Source organism: Nomascus leucogenys, chromosome 22a (assembly GCF_006542625.1).
Source record: "Nomascus leucogenys isolate Asia chromosome 22a, Asia_NLE_v1, whole genome shotgun sequence".
NCBI lineage: Eukaryota > Metazoa > Chordata > Mammalia > Primates > Hylobatidae > Nomascus > Nomascus leucogenys.
Window position 1 is genome coordinate 5,244,888 of NC_044402.1, and position 18,074 is coordinate 5,262,961.

Genomic DNA, 18,074 nt, shown 5'->3' on the forward strand with positions numbered 1-18,074 from the left:
TATTATTGCTTTGTTTGTTGATTTTTTTTTTTTTTTTTTTTGAGACGGAGTTTCACTCTTGTTGCCCAGGCTGGAGTGCAATGGTGTGATCTTGGCTCACTGCAACCTCCGCCTCCCAGGTTCAAGTGATTCTCATGCCTCAGCCTCCCAAGTAGCTGGGATTACAGCGCCCGCCACCACACCTGGCTAATTTTTGTATTTTTAGTAGAGATGGAGTTTCACCATGTTGTCCAGGCTGGTCTTGAACTCCTGACCTCAGGTGATCTGCCCATCTCATCCTCCCAAAGTGCTGGGATTATAGGCATGAGCCACCATGCCCCGGCTTGTTTGTTGATTTACTGTCTGTCTTCCCCACTAGAATGTGAGCTCTGTGAGGGCAGGGGATTTTGTTCACTGTTGTGCTCCCAGCCCTCATAGCAAAGCCTGGCACACAGTAGGTGTGCAAAAAAATCATTGTTGAATGAATGATTGAATCCACGGGATGCATGAATGAGGACAGGAGCATCTGGAGGCTTCTGGGGGGGAGTGGGAAGGGGTTGCCCAGCCCTGTGTCTCAACCTCAGAGCACCTTAGACTCCTGGAAGCCCCAGAGAAGGACCAGGCCTAGGAGAAGCCCCGGCCGCAGTGCTGGTTTGGCACAAAGACCCGGGAGGGCGAGGACTTTGGGCAGTTCCTCTAAGACGCTGACTCTTTCAGACATATTTTTGTTTTAAGAGAGAGATGAGGTCTTGCTATGTTGTCCAGGTTGGTGTCAAACCCCCGAGTTCAAGCAATCTTCCTGCCCTGGCCTTCCAAAGTGCTGGGATTACAGGCGCGAGCCACCGCGCCTGGCCAAGACACTTCTTGAGACATCCACCAGCCTGTAACTGGAGGGAAACCGAGGCAGGGTCTTCCGGAGGCATGCTCCTTAGAGGGCCTAGCCACCTCTGGGGGACCCCTGGGGTTAGCACCTGCCTCACTCTCCAAGGCGACATTGAGGCTCACCCCATGGTCTGACGAATGTCTCCCCAAAACCAGATCATATTTCCTCTCTACAGGGGACTGACCTTGGGATCTTTGTAAAATGAGTTGGGGTAGTGGTATCCTTAAAGTCACTTTCAATCTTTAGAGCAGGAAATTCTATTCCTTTACAAACAGAACAATATACTCAATTTCCTTCCTTCCTTTCTTTCTTTCTTTCTTTCTTTCTTTCTTTCTTTCTTTCTTTCTTTCTTTCTTTCTTTCTTTCTTTCTTTCTTTCTTTCTTTCTTTCTTTCTTTCTTTCTTTCTTTCTTTCTTTCTTCTTTCTTTCTTTCTTTCTTTCTTTCTTTCTTTCTTTCTTTCTTTCTTTCTTTCTTTCTGACAGAGTCTCGCTCTGTCACCCAGGCTGGAGTGCAGTGGTGCGATCTCGGCTCACTGCAACCTCCACCTCCCAGGTTCAGCCATTCTCCCGCCTCAGCCTCCTGAGTAGCTGGGACTACGGGCACCCGCCACTACGCCCGGCTAATTTTTTGTATTTTTAGTAGAGACAGGGTTTCACCATGTTAGCCAAGATGGTCTCGATCTCCTGACCTCATGATCCGCCCGCCTCGGCCTCCCAAAGTGCTGGGATTACAGGCCTGAGCCACCATGCCCGGCCCCCAAACCAGAGGCTTTGACTGCGACTGGCAGTGAAAGCAGAGGCTCCACGCTGGCCGTCCCATGCCAGAAAGACCCTGCCTACCCCAGGCAGACCAGGTAGAAAAGAGTAGGCCTTCCCCAAGGCTTTTGTGTCTCCTCCTTGAGGTGCACCCGCCCAGCAGAACTTAGAAACCCTGACACATGTTCCCTTATTACCCCCCACGGCAGCTGGCAGTGATGATTCAGTCTCAACCATATGTTTACAGCTGGAACAATGGTGATTTCTCACCAATAAGGCACTGGGCCACACCCAGGAGGGACCGCCCAGCAGAGAGGGCTGGGAGAGGGAGGCTGGTTCGAGGACGGACGCAGCGGGTAGCTGAGGGCCACCACCCTGCACAATAGGACCCTGCACCGCGGTGTCAGGAACCGGGGCTCACGGCCACTGAGGGGGCCATGCACAGTCTGAGGGGCCTGGAAAGTCCACCTGGGACCCAGGATTGTGAGGAGAGGCTTTGAGACATGGCAGGGGCTGGCGCTGTTTGTCATCTGAGAGAGTGACCACAGTTCAATGGCACCCACCCCCACCAGGCCCCTGCTCCCCTCAGCACCCCCTCCTCAGCCACTAACCATGGCCCCTGCACTGCTCTACCCACCCCTGCCTGTTCCATCCATGCACCTGGCTCCCTGGGCCCTGCCTTGGGGTGGGTTCACCCCATAGCCAATGGGGTGGTTGCTTCCTTGGCCTGGCTCCAGGAGGCCCATTTTCTGCCCAGCTGGTCACCCCAGAATGCCTGTCACCCAAGTCCATGTGGCCCTGGCTATCTGGTAACCCCATTACCGGCTTCTGGGCACAAAGGAGGGGTGGTCCACAAGGCTGAGGGTACTAACTGCGCCCAAGGGCCCAGCCTCCGGAGAGAACGCACATATCAACCATTAATCACCATTAAGGGCATGAGGACTGCGGACAGCAGCATGGACTGAATTGTGGGGCAGAGAAGGTACAAACGTGCCCACTGCTCTAGGGAGGCTCCAAGGACGTGCTCTGTGATGCCCAGAGCCCCAGAGGCCCAAAGGCCACCCCAAGGGTCCCATGCTCCTCTGCCAGCTGGTGCCACGGTGAAGGCTATGGCAGTGACCATACCAGGCTGTCCTCTGATGGGTCCTGTGTCTGGCCTTGGTTTAGAATCAGATGGGGGATCCATGAGCCTGCCCGGTCCCCAGGGGCAAGGTCTTGGGAAGGCATGGATACTGCAGGTATCCTCTCCAAGGTGGCAGGGCTGGGACAGGGGGTCCTGGCAGAGGAGGGACCTGGTGGGGAGGCTGAGGGCGCGTGGCTGTTGGCGATGCACCTTTGGAGGACCCCAGCACCACCACCTCTGCCCCCACCCGTGCCCTCCCCCAGCCCTGGGGCAGGAGCAGAGAGCAGGGGTGCTTGGGTTCGGAGGCCATCGAACCACTCCAAGGGGCCCCAGGAGCCTCCCAGCCTGCGACCTGCTGCTGTCCCAGCCCCAGCTCACCCACTCTACTCAGGCTTCTCTCTCCCTTGTCCCCTCCATACCTTCTGTCCCTGCTGCCTGGCCAAGACCCCCTCCACATTGTGGCTCCAAGGTGACCTTCCTAAGTGGCAGGCCTGACCCCAGATCCCATCCCAAAGCCGTCACTGGGCCCTTTCCGCTACCGCACATGGGGCCTGCTTTCTTCCCCCAGGAGCCCCATGTCCACCCACTCTGCAGCCTCCTCACCCTGCACAGCCCCAGCCCCCCACATCACACAGGCATCAGCTGGCCCCAGCCCTCCCCGCCACCCTCACACCTCCACACCTTTGCATGCGCAGGTCCTTCGGCCTGGCAAGCTTTCCCTGCCGCTCCATCCCGCAAATGCTCAGATGGCAGGAGCCCTTCTCATCTTCCACTCATCTGCCCTGCTGAACGTGGGTGCTGGGGGGGCTACTTCTCCACCTGATCACACTCCCACTTCACGCTTGTTTCTATAATTGCCCCACACACGCCAGACTGCGGGCCCCACCCCGACACCATCGAGCCCTGCCCGTGTTCTCAGTCCCCACGGCAGGGGCTGGAACTGAGTAGCTGCTCAGTAAATACTAAATGAAGGAATTAATGAATGAAGCCCTAACGAAAGCTAAAAACGGACCTGCCCCTCCTGGGACCTGACCCACTTTTCAGCCTTCACCAGCTGCTCGGGGAAGCAACGTTGATTCTCTGACGCGCAAAGCCGGCGCATCAATGAGCCTCTGATTGCACCCACCCTGCGCAGCACAGGGCCACCCAGCAGGACAGCAAGGACATGGGAGGAAGGACCCGCCTCTCAGAGGCTCTGAGCGCGGGGCTGAGGGAGGTCCCCTGGCTCTGGGGTCAGTCTTCCCATCCTGGGCGCTGGGCCCCTCATATCCTTGCCTGAGTTTCTGATCTTGCTGAGCCTCAGGTTCCTCAAATGTAAAGGGGGGTCCCACTGCTGGTGAGGCTGAGTCAGACCAGGGGTCAGCACACTTTTTCAGGGACAGGTCATAAATATTTTAGGCTCTGTGGGCCAAGCCGCCTCTGTCGCCTCGACTCGGCCGCTGGGATGTCAGAGCAGCCACAGATGGGACAGGAACGATGAGCTTGGCTCGGATCCAGGAGCACTCGATTTGTGGACACTGGGTCTTGAATTTCATATAATTTTACATATATAAATTTTTTATAATTTTCATATAATTTTACATGAAATATTCTTTTTTTCAACCATTTAAAAATGTAGAAACCATTCTTAGTTTGCAGGATGGACAAAAACAGACAGTGGCCCGGATTTGCCCCCACTGAATTAGATTACAGAAGACACCCTAAATGCAAGCCTTCCCTTCATTCCCAGCATTATTGTGTTTCTGGCTGTCCCAATCTTCCACTTGGGAGATTTGATATTAAAATAATTATTTTGTTTAGTCATCTACTCAACATGCAGTGTTTGTTAAGTAGCTAATACATTTCAAGCAGTCAGGGGCATCTGTAGATGGAGCTGGTTGCTGCAGTGATAGTGAGCTCCCCATCTCTGGGGGCGTGCAAGTGGAGTGGGATGACTGGGGTAGGAAAGTTGTAGGGAGTATTGAGGCATCAGGTAGGGAGTGTAAGAAAGTGTCCATCAAACACCAGATCAGGTACTGTGTGCTGTGTGCTCAGCTAGACCTGGAGGGCCGGGCCCTCTCTTCTTCCCCTTACCCTGCCCACAGATCCTGAGCCAGCACAGGGAACACTCACGCAGAAGTTAAATAAAAAGTCCATGCCCAATGTGCCTGGTAGCGCATGGTACCTGGACACGGGAGGGTCAGGCCCCAAATGTTGCTGTCTTAGTTTGAAGTCCCAAAACCAACCCTGAGATGAGCATTTGGGTACCAGTGGCTTATGTGGGAGGTGATTCCAGGAAGCGTGTGCAAAAGTGGGGAAGGGAGACAGGATGGGGGTGTTGGTGAGCAGGTTGACTCCGTGGCGACCGGGGCTTAGCCTGCTGGGGACCCTTCAAGCGGTGGTATAGAACGCACCTCGGAGTTGTCCCACTGCAGGGCAAGGAGGCTAGGGTATTTGTCCACCACTCCCGCCCCTTATGAGTTGAGGGTTTGCTCCAGGGCTGTTACCTCTGACACTTCCAGCCTGCCCAGTGCCTGTGGGCCAAAGCGCAGGACCATGGCCAGAGAAGCCCTTAGCAGGACAACGCAGGTGCTTGTATTAGAAGCCCACAGGCCCCAGTACCCTCCAGGGTGGGCAGGGGACATAGCTCAGGAAATGCTGAGGATCTAGTTCATGCGGGCTTTTAGCTCCAGACTTGCACAAAGACCCTGCTGTAAATGGAAAACCAGACCTGGGCACCAACCTCGTTTCTGTTCCTTTGAGTTGTGGGGCCGAGGCTGCGTGGCTGTGTGGTGACGTGGCTGCACCCTTCAGAGCTTTAGCCTCCTTGCTGGTAAGATGAAGTCCGAGTGCTCCTTCCTCTCTCAGGGCTGTCATGAGGATTAAATGGGACTGTACCCATGAGGGCGGCAGATAGATCCTGTATGTCACAGGTGCTCAATAAATGACAGTGTATTGCCTGTGCTGCCCAGGCTAGGTGACTCTAGTGGACATTCATTGGTCACCTCTCCTTTCTCTGGCCAACTGAGACTTGACTCTCCACAACTGACTCTACCTCTGCTCTAAGCGTGGCCACCATTGGCTTAAGTCAATCAGCACCTCCCACATCTGGGTAGAGGGATTGGTTAGGAATGGGCATGTGACCTACTTTTAGCCAATAAAAGAGGCAATTTCAGGACTGTCTGGTGTTACTGAAATTGAGCCTTTCTTCCCCAGAATGGAGTGGTGAGGAGACCTAAGGGTATGAGCTTGCAGTCTGGGCAGACATTTTACTCCCAAGAGGGGAGTGTCTGGGCATGCTGGGGGCACCATTTGGATCCCAAGGATGAAGAGAGACAGAATACAGCTGGGTCTGTGGTGACAGTCTTTTGAGCTGCTGGATCAAGCCTTACCTGAAGCTTCTGAACTCTTCATTTACATAAGCCAATCTATTTCCTTTATGTTGAAGCCATCAGGAGTTGTATTCTTTGTTCTTTGCAACCTAAAGAGTCCTGACAAATTGGGCATCTCTCTGGTTGCCTGAGACCCAAGAGCGGGAATGTAAAATATGACATTCACTGAATGGACAGGAAGAACAAGCACTTTCCAGTCTGGAGCCAGTGGGTGGGCGAAGAGGAGGCTGAGAAGCTCAGCTGCCTTCCTGCTTCTTGCTGCAGCAAAGTCACTCTTGGCTCAGCTACTGTGACGCCCTGAGGACACCACAGAGGCGCCTTGAATGACCAAGTGGTCGGCTAGGCAGGCAAGGGCCTCCAGTTATAACCACAGGCCCCAGAGCCAAGGTGAGGGCAGCAAAAAGGTGGGCGTTATCCACACACATGGGCCCACTCCGTCAGCATCCGTTTGAAAAGCACGCCCACAGAGGACACGCAGGGGCTCTCGCCTTCCCTCTGGATAATTTCAGTGTGAAGAAAACCTCCGGCGACGCAGCCCACGATGATCACTTTGCAAAGCCTGGAGACCTTGGGAGTCGCTCTTCGCCGGGAGCTGCGGCGGGGGAGAGAGGCGTGTGGGAGGAAGGTGGAGGCTGGGCGGCCCGGGGCTTGTGGAGCTTAGAAATCTCCAACTTTGCCTAACACAGTTAACACGTTCGTGCCTCCAGAGACGTTGGCAAGGAGGATGGGGGTGAGAACTGTTGGATTTTCCTTTCTGTAACAACAGTGAAATAGCCATCCTGCATTCAGCACCTAACCGGTACATTACCCGGCGCTCCTGACAGGTTGGGGCAGGCAGTTCAGGACAAAGAAGGTATGCACGGGACACCGGAGCCCAGCTTTCAGGGCGGTGGGCTGCTCAGCGCGTGGGTGGCCCGGTGGCCACAAGGCCCCAGATAACCCCAAACAGAGACCAAGCAAATGGCCAGAGCCAGCAGCAAGGCCTCTTGAATGCCTGGTGCCCAGAGCCAGTGACCGGCCTGCCCCAGAGGCAGGAAGGGGCAGCATTTATTGAATAAAGCACCAGGGCGTCTTGTGTTCTTTCAGTAACCCCAAGTCCTCCATAACAGGACCATTTTACAAAAGGCTAAACCTGAGGCTGGAAGACAGGGTGGTTCGTCCAAGTCATTCAGACTTTCTGAGATCCAGAGCAGGACAAACCCAGCTCTCCTTTTCCCCCTTGGACATGCACCCACCCTCCTCAAACCTGCTCCCACCCACACTCTGGGCTACCCGCCCCCTGCCCTGCAGACCCCATCCCTCCGCACCCCCAGCCCCCAGCCCCTGTGCTCTGAGCTGGCTCAAAGTCACCCTTTGCTGAGTCCCCTCACGGACCCATCACCCAGGGGGGGTGGGAACTGCCCGGGCTCTGACAATGGCAGAGAGACACGCAGCAAGGCCCGAGGGAGACCCAGGACGCTGGTTGGAATGGGGGCACCTACTGGGCAGAGGTGGGTTGAGGCCTCCTGACACTGCTCATGTGTTGGGCCTGACGGCTGCTCTTTGGGGCCCTGCTGGGGACATCCCTTGAAGCCCAAACGGTAAGACGGGACTCCTAGTTACACTGGATTTCTGGATAGCACCCCCCTTCCCCAACACCCACAGAGCCAGGGGGCTGCAAAGCTGCTTGTGGGAGAGAAGCAAAGAGAGTGAACCTTCCCCTTGATTCCCTCCTCCCTGTGGAGACCAGGACCTCCCCAGCTCTCAGCCCATAGCAGCTTCCACAGCCTCACCCGGAGCTACTGGCAGGCCACAGGCCCTGCGTGGTGCAGGGAAAAGAGAAGTGTCTAGGGCACCCAGGTGGCCCTCGGAGCCGCCATCTGCTCCTCTGCTCCAAGCACGAGGGCTGCAGGGATGAGCGTGAGCTGGCAACGCTGGCAAGGACAGGGACGGGGAGGACGCTGGGCTGAGCCATCCTGAAACCAGAGCAGGGGACACTCCGCCGCGCCACGCGGCACCCGCAGGCCTGCAGACCGGGCACGGGGGGTGGGGGGAGGGCGGCTCTGAGTTTCGTTTTATTTCATTTCGGAACAGTCCGCTGAACAAAGCGCGCACAGCTGTGCGCCCGCCACACAGAAAGGACAATCACTAGCATTCTGTCCTGATTGTTTCAACTCTTTCCCTTTTTTAGAGCAAAATATAGAAACACTACAAATAATATTGAAGTCTCTGTGCCCCGGGGTGAGGTGGGGACCATCTGGGACCCATATTCTCTTGCCACCACCACCCCCACTTCAGGGAAGGAAAACAAGCCCTTCTGGGGCACATAGTGTGTCCACAGCCTGTCCCGGGAGCCCCCTCCGTGAGCCCTTTGCTCATCCTGATGACGCAGGCAGGTGGTGACTCTCGTCCCCGCATCACAGCGATGAGGAGGGCCTGCTTTCTAAGGAAGGGGTGCAGGTGGGATATCCCAGCACCTCGGTGGCTTCATCGGGGACTGGGTCCTTCCCTCATCTGCTCTCCCAGCCTTGGTGGCTCGGCCTCCATCCCACATGTCCCAAGGTGGCCCTTGGTTCCAGACCTCACCTGCACATGTTAACACACCCTCAGGGAGCAGTGACAGTGTCTGTCCTGTGAGTCTCTTTGATGGGGGAAGGTCCCCAGCGCATTTTCCTCCCATCTCCTTGGGCCTGCCCCAGCCACCTCCATACCCATCCTGAACCGTTGCTGGCAAGACCAATGGCACCATGATTGGCTTGGTGGCCACGTGCAAGAAACAAGGTGATCAGAGCAAATCAGAGTTCTCTTAGCCAGATGGAAGGACAGGCAAGGGGGTGAGGGAAAGGGTATCAGGTGGCAACACCCCACATGTTGGCCACCCTTGCCAGGGGGCAGCAGCCTGTGGGAGGCAGGAGTGAGAGGGAATTTACATCGTCCATGCCAAAGTCACACCCTTGCACTGCACCCCACCCCACCACCAGGACTCCCTGCACTGCCTCTACTACCCACCAAACTGCCAAACCACCCCCATGGCTCCACCCCTGCACCAGTCAGACCACTGCCCCCACCCACTACTGCGTCCCACAGGGCTACACACTGCACTGTCCCCACCACTGCTCCTTGCAAGGTGTGTGGGCCCAGCAGGGCTGGACCAAGGCTGGAGATGGTATTTGAGGAGCAAGGGCAGGATAGAGAGGCAGGACTGGGAACAAAGTCCACTTGTGGACCAGCATCAGGGGTTAGAGGAAGGATGCCAAGACCTCAGCCAGGGAGATTGGCCAGGTGAGGGGCCGCCACTCAGAGAGGAGGAAGCCAGAACAAGAGATGGGAAGCAACAGGGAGGAAGAAATTCGGGCACAGCAGGGGCGGGAGGGGTCCTGGAGAGCAGTGGCAGCTGCCGCCTGCTGGCGTCAAGTCCTGGCTGAGCAGGGGAAGGGGTCATCACAGAAACTGAGCCAGCTTTGTCACTCCCTGCTGTGGGTCGTCATCCTCTGGGCACTCTCTGGCTGGACACTGGGGAGAGAAATTAGGATGTTTTGGGATGGGGGCTTCTGCGTCCATTAGAACTAGGTTTGGCTGCAAAACAGGAGGCATAGAATAGCACAGGATTCAACACACAAGGATTTATTTTCTCCAGTAAAATAACTTGGGAGATCAGCCATCCAGGGCTGGGGTGGCAAATCATCAAGGACCCTGATCCTTCCACCCGTCTGTCTTTTCCCACATCTTCAGCATGTAATTTCCATCCCTCAAAAAACCTCCTGGGCTAAGAAAGATCCTGGAACTCCAGCTATTACATCTTCTTTCCAGATAGCAGGAAGGAGAAAAGGGCAAATGCCAAAGAAGGCTGGGCCTGCTTGTCTGTTCCCTTCTGAGAAGTCAAGCTAAGAACTTCCATTGCCTGGCAAATTGACTAACAGGGATCAGATTTACCCTCCAACCTTACACTACACACACACACACGCACGCATGCACACACACACACGTGCACACACCCCCCAACCTTACACTACACACACACACGCACGCGTGCACACACACACACACCCAACTTACACTACACACACCCCCCCAACCTTACACTACACACACACATGCACACACGCACACACACACACCCCCAACCTTACACTACACACCCACACCCACACACACACACAAAATTACGGTTTTCAGACACTGGATGAAAGGTAGCTCAGAAGAGTGAACTCAAAGCAAACATAAGCAAGTCAAGTGAGCCCTCTGACTGCCCCTGGAGAGAATTTCCAGGCTGTATTCCCAGGAAGGAAAATCCAAAGCGAGCCCAACAATCTCTCTGAGTTGGAACACAGAGCTCAGGGAACAAAAGACACCTACAATTCACAGTGTGGAACACCAGAGGTGAGAACACTGCACAGACAGAAGGAGTTTTAGAGATCTGCAGAGGTTTTCTACTCCAGTCTTTAGCTAAGGACTGATCAGTGCACGAGCTTGAGGAAACTGCCAAGACTGAGGAAAGGGCAATCAGAAAAGAAGAGGCAGAACAACCTTATTGACGAATGAAAATAGTTTATCTAGGCCGGGCGCGGTGGCTCACGCCTGTAATCCCAGCACTTTGGGAGGCCGAAGCAGGCGGATCACGAGGTCAGAAGATCGAGACCATCCTGGCCAACATAGTGAAACCCCATCTCTACTAAAAATACAAAAATTAGCCAGACATGGTGGCGCATGCCTGTAATCCCAGCTACTCGGGAGGCGGAGGCAGGAGAATCCCTTGAACCAGGGAGTTGGAGGTTGCAGTGAGCTGAGTTTGCGCCACAGCACTCTAGCCTGGCGACAGAGTGAGATTCCATCTCAAAAAAAAAAAAAAAAAGAAAATAGTCTATCTTCCCACTAGCCAGAGTAGAAAAACCTCCTAATGATAGAACACAGAGTCTTCAGAAGGGTGTTGTCTCAGTCGTGGGGTCAAATTAGCTCTAGACTAAATGTTGACCTGGATCTGCCCCCAAAGCTTAAAGTAAGCCTTGAATGGATCAAACTGTCCCTGAGCAACTTAACCGTGTCTTAGAACAAGGCCAAAACACATTTAAAGGAAAAAGAAACCTCCAGCACCTAACAAAGTAAAATTACAGTGTCTGGCATCCCATCAAAAATTACCAGGCATACAAAGAAGGAAGAAAACATGGCCCATAATAAGAAGAAAAATAAATCAATAGAAACAAATCTAGAAATGATCTGATGTTAGAATGAGTAAAATAGGTGGTAAAATAGGTATATGTTCGAGAAGGTAGCAGAAATCATAAGTATGAAAAAGAAACAAATGGGCCAGGCATGGTGGCTCACACCTTTAATCCCAGCACTTTAGGAGGCTGAGGTGGGTGGATTGCCTGAGGTCAGGAGTTCAAGACCAACCTGGCCAAAGCAATGAAACCCTCTCTCTACTAAAAATACAAAAATTAACTGGGCAGGATGGTGCACGCTTGTAATCCCAGCTACTTGGGTGGCTGAGGCATGAGAATTGCTTGAACCCAGGAGGTGGAAGTTGCAGTGAGCTGAGATTGCACCACTGCACTCCAGCCTGGGTGACAGAGTGAGACTCCATCTCAAAATTTAAAAAAAAGAAAAGAAAAGAAAAGAAAAAGAAACAAATAGAATATATTTTAAAAGGCTCAAATTGAGCTTTCAAGAGTTAAAAAATAAAATGTGCAAGATAAAAAATACACTAGATTAGATAAGATTAACAGCAGATTAAATGGGATTAGCAGAAGATTAAACACTGCAAAAGGAAAGATTAGTGAATATAAAGGCATGGCAATTGAAACTATGCAAAACGTAACAGTGGAAAATTACTGGGGAAAAAAATGAACAGAGGATAATTGAGTTGTGGGACAACATCAAGTGGCCTAACACATGTGTAACTGAGTCCTAGGGAGCAGGGAGAAAGGAAGGGAACAGAAAAAAAAAAATTGAAGACTTCATAACCAAATTTTCTTCCAAATTTGATGAAAATGATAAATCTGCAGATCCAAGAGTCCCAGTGAAAGCTAAGCAGAAAAAAAGAAACAGGAAGAAAATTACACCAAGCTACATAATAACCAAATGTTGAAAACTCACAAAAGCAGAGTAAAGAGACACATTATGTAGAGAAACAAAGAAAAGAATGACAACAGGCTTCATGTTGGAAATAACCCAAGCCAAAAGAAAATGGTGCAACATCTTTATTGAAAGGAAAAAAAAAGTCAACCTAAAACGTAACACTGAATGAAGATATCTTTCAAACATGGAGGTGAAATAGAGGCTTTTTCAGACCTTTTAAATCAGAGGGAATTGATCACCAGCAGTCCAGATTGAAATGTTAAAGGAAGTCCTTCAAGTAGAAGGAAAATTATACCAGAAGGAATCTGAATCTACCCCAAAGAATGAAGGACACCAAAAATGGCTATCATGTAGGAAAATATAAAAGGCTTTGTTGGGCAGATCACGAGGTTAGGAGTTCAAGACCAGCCTGGCCAATATAGTGAAACCTAGCCTCTACTAAAAATACAAAAAATTAGCCAGGAATGGTGGCAGGCACCAGTAATCCCAGCTACTTGGGAGGCTGAGGCAGGAGAATCGCTTGAACCCAGGAGGTAGAGGTTGCAGTGAGCCGAGATCGTGCCATTGCACTCCAGCCTAGGTGACAGCACGAGACTCTGTCTCAAAAAAAAAAAAAAAAAAGAATCTCTTCAGGAGATATGTAACTTTCTAAAGCAAAAATAATAACAATGTGTTTTGGGACTTATATGTAGAAATAAAATGTATAACAAAATAACCCAAAATCTAGGGTAGGGGAAAGTGGAAGTGTATTGTGATGAGGTTCTTATATTAACTCATGAAATAATCTAATATTATTTGAAGGGAGAGTGTGATAAGTTAAATACATATACCACCAAAGTGAGTTAATATATACACCTAAGCTAAATATGTATACCTAAAGTAATCACCAAACAACAGTAACAGCACACATATACACATAAAACGAAGTATAGCTGAAGAGCCAACACAAGGGTAAAATGTAATCATAAATATTACTCTATCCGAAAAGAAGGAAGGAAAAGAGAAAAGGGGAACTAAAAACAGACAGGCCAAATAGAAAATAAGTATTAAGACCATCGAATTAAACTGAACAAAATTAATAATCAAAATGTAAACTCTGCAAATTCACCAATTATAAGGCAGAGATTGTCAAACAGAAGAAAAAGCAGGACCCAATTATACAGTGCCTACAAGAAACCCACTATACTTTCATGAAACCCATTACACATAAGTATAAAGGCACAGATGGACAAACAGTAAAAAGCATAGAAAAAGATGAACTATGTTAAAACTAACTAAAAGAAACCTGGAGTGTCTATGATCAGACTAATATCAGGCAAAATAGATTTAAGAGAAAAGAATATTACCAGGAATAAAGTAGGTAGTTTTGTAATGATAAAGAGGTCAATTATTCAAGAGTTCATAATAATCTTAATGTGTGATACAAAAACCAATAGAACTGCAAAGAGAAATTAATAAATACACAGCTGTAGTTGGAGAGTTCAACACTACTTTCCCAATAATTGACAGAAGCAGACAGAAAATCAGTAAGGATGTAGAAGATCTGAATAACGCTAACAATGAACTTGACATTTATACAACACACCACCCAACAACAGCAGAATACACACGCTTCTTAAGAGAACACAAAACAGTTATCAAAAGAAAATATGTTTTGGGCAATCAACAAGTCTCAGTCAATTTTTAGAGAACCGAAATCCTACCAAATATACTTTCTGACCACAATGGAATTAAATTAGAAATCAATAACAGAAATATGCCAAGAAAATCACCAAACCTTTGGACTCTAAACAACAAACTCCTAAGTAATCCATGAGTTAAAGATGAAATCACAGTGGAAATTGGTAAATGTTTTAAGTTGAATACCATGAAAACATGGCATGTAAAAATGCAGCTAAAGCAATGGTTCGAGGGAAGTTATAGCACGAAACGCTTATGTTATAAAGAAGAAAGTCTCAAATCAATAACCTCAGGCTTTACCTTACGGAACAAGAAAAAAAGAAGAGAAAAATCCGAATTAAGCAGAAGAAAGGAAATGATAAAGACAAGAACAGAAATTAGTGAAATGAAAACATTAAAACACTAGAAAAATCAATGAAAATAAAAGTTGCTTCTTTAAGAAATCAATAGAATGACTAAACCTCTGGCCAGACTGATCAGCAGAAAAAGAGAGAAAACACAGATTACTAATGTTGAGGATGAGAGGCATCATTATGGATCCCACAGATGTGAAAAGGATAACAAGTGAATATTCTGAACAACTTTTTGCCAACAAATTTGACAACCTAGGTGAACTGGAAAATTCTTTGAAGCATGCAAATCACGGAGGCTCTCTCAAGAATTAATAGGTCTCTGAATAGCCACACATTTGTTAAAGAAATTGCATTTGTAGTTTAAAAACCTTTCACAAAGAAAATTCCAGACCCAGATGGCTTTTCTGGAAAATTCCACCAAAGCACTTAAGGAAGATTTGTATCCATTCTACAGAAACTCTTCCCAAAGATAAAAGTGAAGAGAACTTTTCAACTCATTTTTTGAGGCTGCCATTACCCTGATACCAAAACTGGAAAACAACATCACAGAAGAAAGCTACAGACCAATATTTCTCATGAACATGGACACAATAATTCTTAACAAAATATTTGCAAGTTGAATCCAACAAAATATAAACAGAATGACATTATGTCAAAATGGCATTTGTCCCAGCAATTCAAATGTTGGCTTAACAGTTGAAAATCAATCAGCATAATTCAGCATATTAACAGACTAAAAAGAAAAACACATACAATCATCTTGGTAGGTGCAAAAAAACCATTTTTTATAAGCTTCAACTTCCATTTCTAACAAAGACTCAGTAGACTAGGAACATACAGAAACTTTCTCAGCTGGGCACGGTGGCTCACACCTGTAATCCCAACACTCTGGGAGGCCAAGGTGAGTGGTCTCGAGCCTAGGGGTTCGAGACCAGCCTTGGCAACATAGCAAGACCCCCCCATCACAATATTTTTTTTAACTTGGGCTTTTCTGAGGCCAGACATGGTGGTATGCACCCACAGTCCCAGCTACTCAGGAGGCTGAGGTGGGAGAATCACCTGAGCCCCGGAGGTTGAGGCTGCAGTGATCTGAGATTGCACCACTGCACTGCAGGCTGGGCCTTGGAGTAAGACCCTGTCACAAAAAAAAAAAAAAAAAAAGGAAAAGAAAAAAGAAAAGGAAAGGAAAGGAAAGAAAAAAGAAACATTCTCGACTTGATAAAAGGCATCCAAGAGAAGTTTAACAGCTTAGTAGTACATTACACTTCATAGTAACGGACCCGGAGCTTGCTTTCTAAGATAGGGAATAAGGCAAGGACGTCTGTTCTCACTGCTGCTGTTCAATATTGCGCTGGAGGTTCCAGACATGCAGTAAAGCAAGAAAACAAAACAAAACAAGATGAAAGTCATTCAGATTGTAACCCAAGAAGCACAGCTGTCCTTACGCGAAGATGACATGGTCATTTGTGTGAAGATTACTAAGGAATTCGCAAAAAACCTACTGCTACTAATACATAGGACTCACAAGATTGCCAGATACAGGGTCCATTGACTTCTGATACTAGCAACAAACAACTGTTGAGGAAAGATGTTTTAACACAATAAACACGAACTATGAAAGAAAAATCAATGAAGTGCACTTTAACAAAATTAAGACCTTTTTTTTCTCTTTGAAAGTCACTTTTAAGAAAATTAAAAGGCAAGTAAAAGGCTGGGAGAAAATATTTATAAAACACATCAACTGAAATTAAGGCTGCTGAGGCAGAAATAATTTGATCAAGGTTTGTTGGAATCCAAATGTAAGGCTCAACCCGGGAAGACTCACCAACGAAGTTGGGCGTATTCCAAAGTCTGTTACTAGTTGGAATGCTTTTATAAGAAATGTAGCAGCAGGAAGAAGGGCTTCTCATATTGGAGATGCTCTTTTTTGTTTTTTTTCTTGAGACAGAGTCTCACTCTGTTGCCCAGGCTGGAGTGCAGTGGCGTGATCTCGGCTCATTGCAACCTTCGCCTCCCAGGCTCAAGGGATCCTCCCACCTCAGCCTTCTGAGTAGCTGGGACTACAGGCATGCGCCATCACACTTAGCTAATTTTTGTTTTTTGGTTTTTTGTTTGTTTGTTTTTAGAGACAGGGTTCCGCCATATTTCGCCATATTGCTCAGCCTAGTCTTGAACTCCTGGGCTCAAGCGATCTGCCTGCCTTGGCTTCCCAAAGTGCTGGGATTACAGGTGTGAGCCATCGTGACTGGCTGGGGTTGTCCTTTTCCATTGGTGGGTATATTAATATAGAGGTTACAATCACTGGCTACAGATGACAACATATAGGCTAACATGTTCTAAGTGCAAGACAATCAGTAAAACTTCACGATTCAGAAATAAATCAGCAAAACTTCATGATTTAGAAACAAATCAGTGTCCTTATTAGCGCCAGTGGGTTACGTATTAATTGGTACGTCAACAGTTGGAAGGACTCACGTTAAAATTCTTCACTCAGGAACACAGTGTAAGCCATGAATCGTTAAGACTTTCCCTGGCAGTTAATTTGGAAGCCTGCCAAATGTGACCTATAGGTTATCAAACATTTATCTGACAAATAACTTATATCCAGAATCGATGAAGAGCACTTACAACTGGAAAACACTAACACAAATAATCCAATTAAGAAATGGCAGGCCAGGTGTGGTGGCTCAGGCCTGTAATCCCAGCAGTTTGGGAGGCCGAGGTGGGTGGATCACCTGAGGTCAGGAGTTTGAAACCAGCTTTGCCAACATGGTGAAACTCCGTCTCTAATAAAAATACAAAAATTAGCCGGGTGTGGTGGTGGGTGCCTGTAATGTCAGCTACTCAGGAGGCCGAGGCAGGGAGAATTGCTTGAACCCTGGAGGCAGAGGTTGCAGTGAGCCGAGATCGCGCCACTGTACTCCAGCCTGGGCGACAGACTTTCATCTTGTTTTGTTTTGTTTTCTTGCCTTACTGCATGTCTGGAACCTCCAGTGCAATATTGAACCACAGCAGTGAGAACAGACGTCCTTGCCTTATTCCCTGTCTTAGAAAGCAAGCTCCGGGTCCGTTACTATGAAGTGTAACGTACTGCTAAGCTGTTAAACTTCTCTTAGATGCCCTTTATCAGGTCGAGAACATTTCTTTTTTCTTTCCTTTTCTTTTTTTTTTTTCTCTGTCTCAGAAAAAAAAAAGGAAGAAACGGGCAAAAGATTTGAACAGACAGTTCACTAAAGTAGGTTTTTAGCATCATCTGTCATTAAGAAAATTAGAATTAAAACCACAGCAAGCTGTCACTACACACCTATTAGAACGGCTAAAATTAGCAAGATGCACCATACCAAGTGTCGGCAAAGATGTGGAGTAACTGAATCTCTCATACTCTGCTGGTGGAATATAAAATGGTGCGATCACTTTGCAAACAGTCTGGCAGTTTCTTAGCAAGTTAGACCTACCATCTCCCGTACAACTCAACCATTCCACTCTGAGGTATTTACCCAAGAGAAATTAAAGCACTATATCTTAACACAAAGACCTGTACACAAATGTTCAGAGAGTCTGTTTATAACAACCCAAAACTGGAAAATCCCTGATATCCATTAGTAGAAGAATGGTTAAACAAATTATAGCATATTCATTTGGTGGAGTATTACTCAACAATAAAAAGAAATGAGCTATTGATACACACAGCAACATGGGTGAAACTCAAAAATCATTATTCAGCGTGGAAGGAGGCAGATTAGCCTCCTCCCCCACCCTCCGCCAAAAAACAAGTACATACTGTAGGATGCCACTCATATAAAATCCAGAAAAATGCAAACTAATCTCTAATGACAGAAGGCAGATCAGTGATTACCTAGGAACAGGGGTGGAGG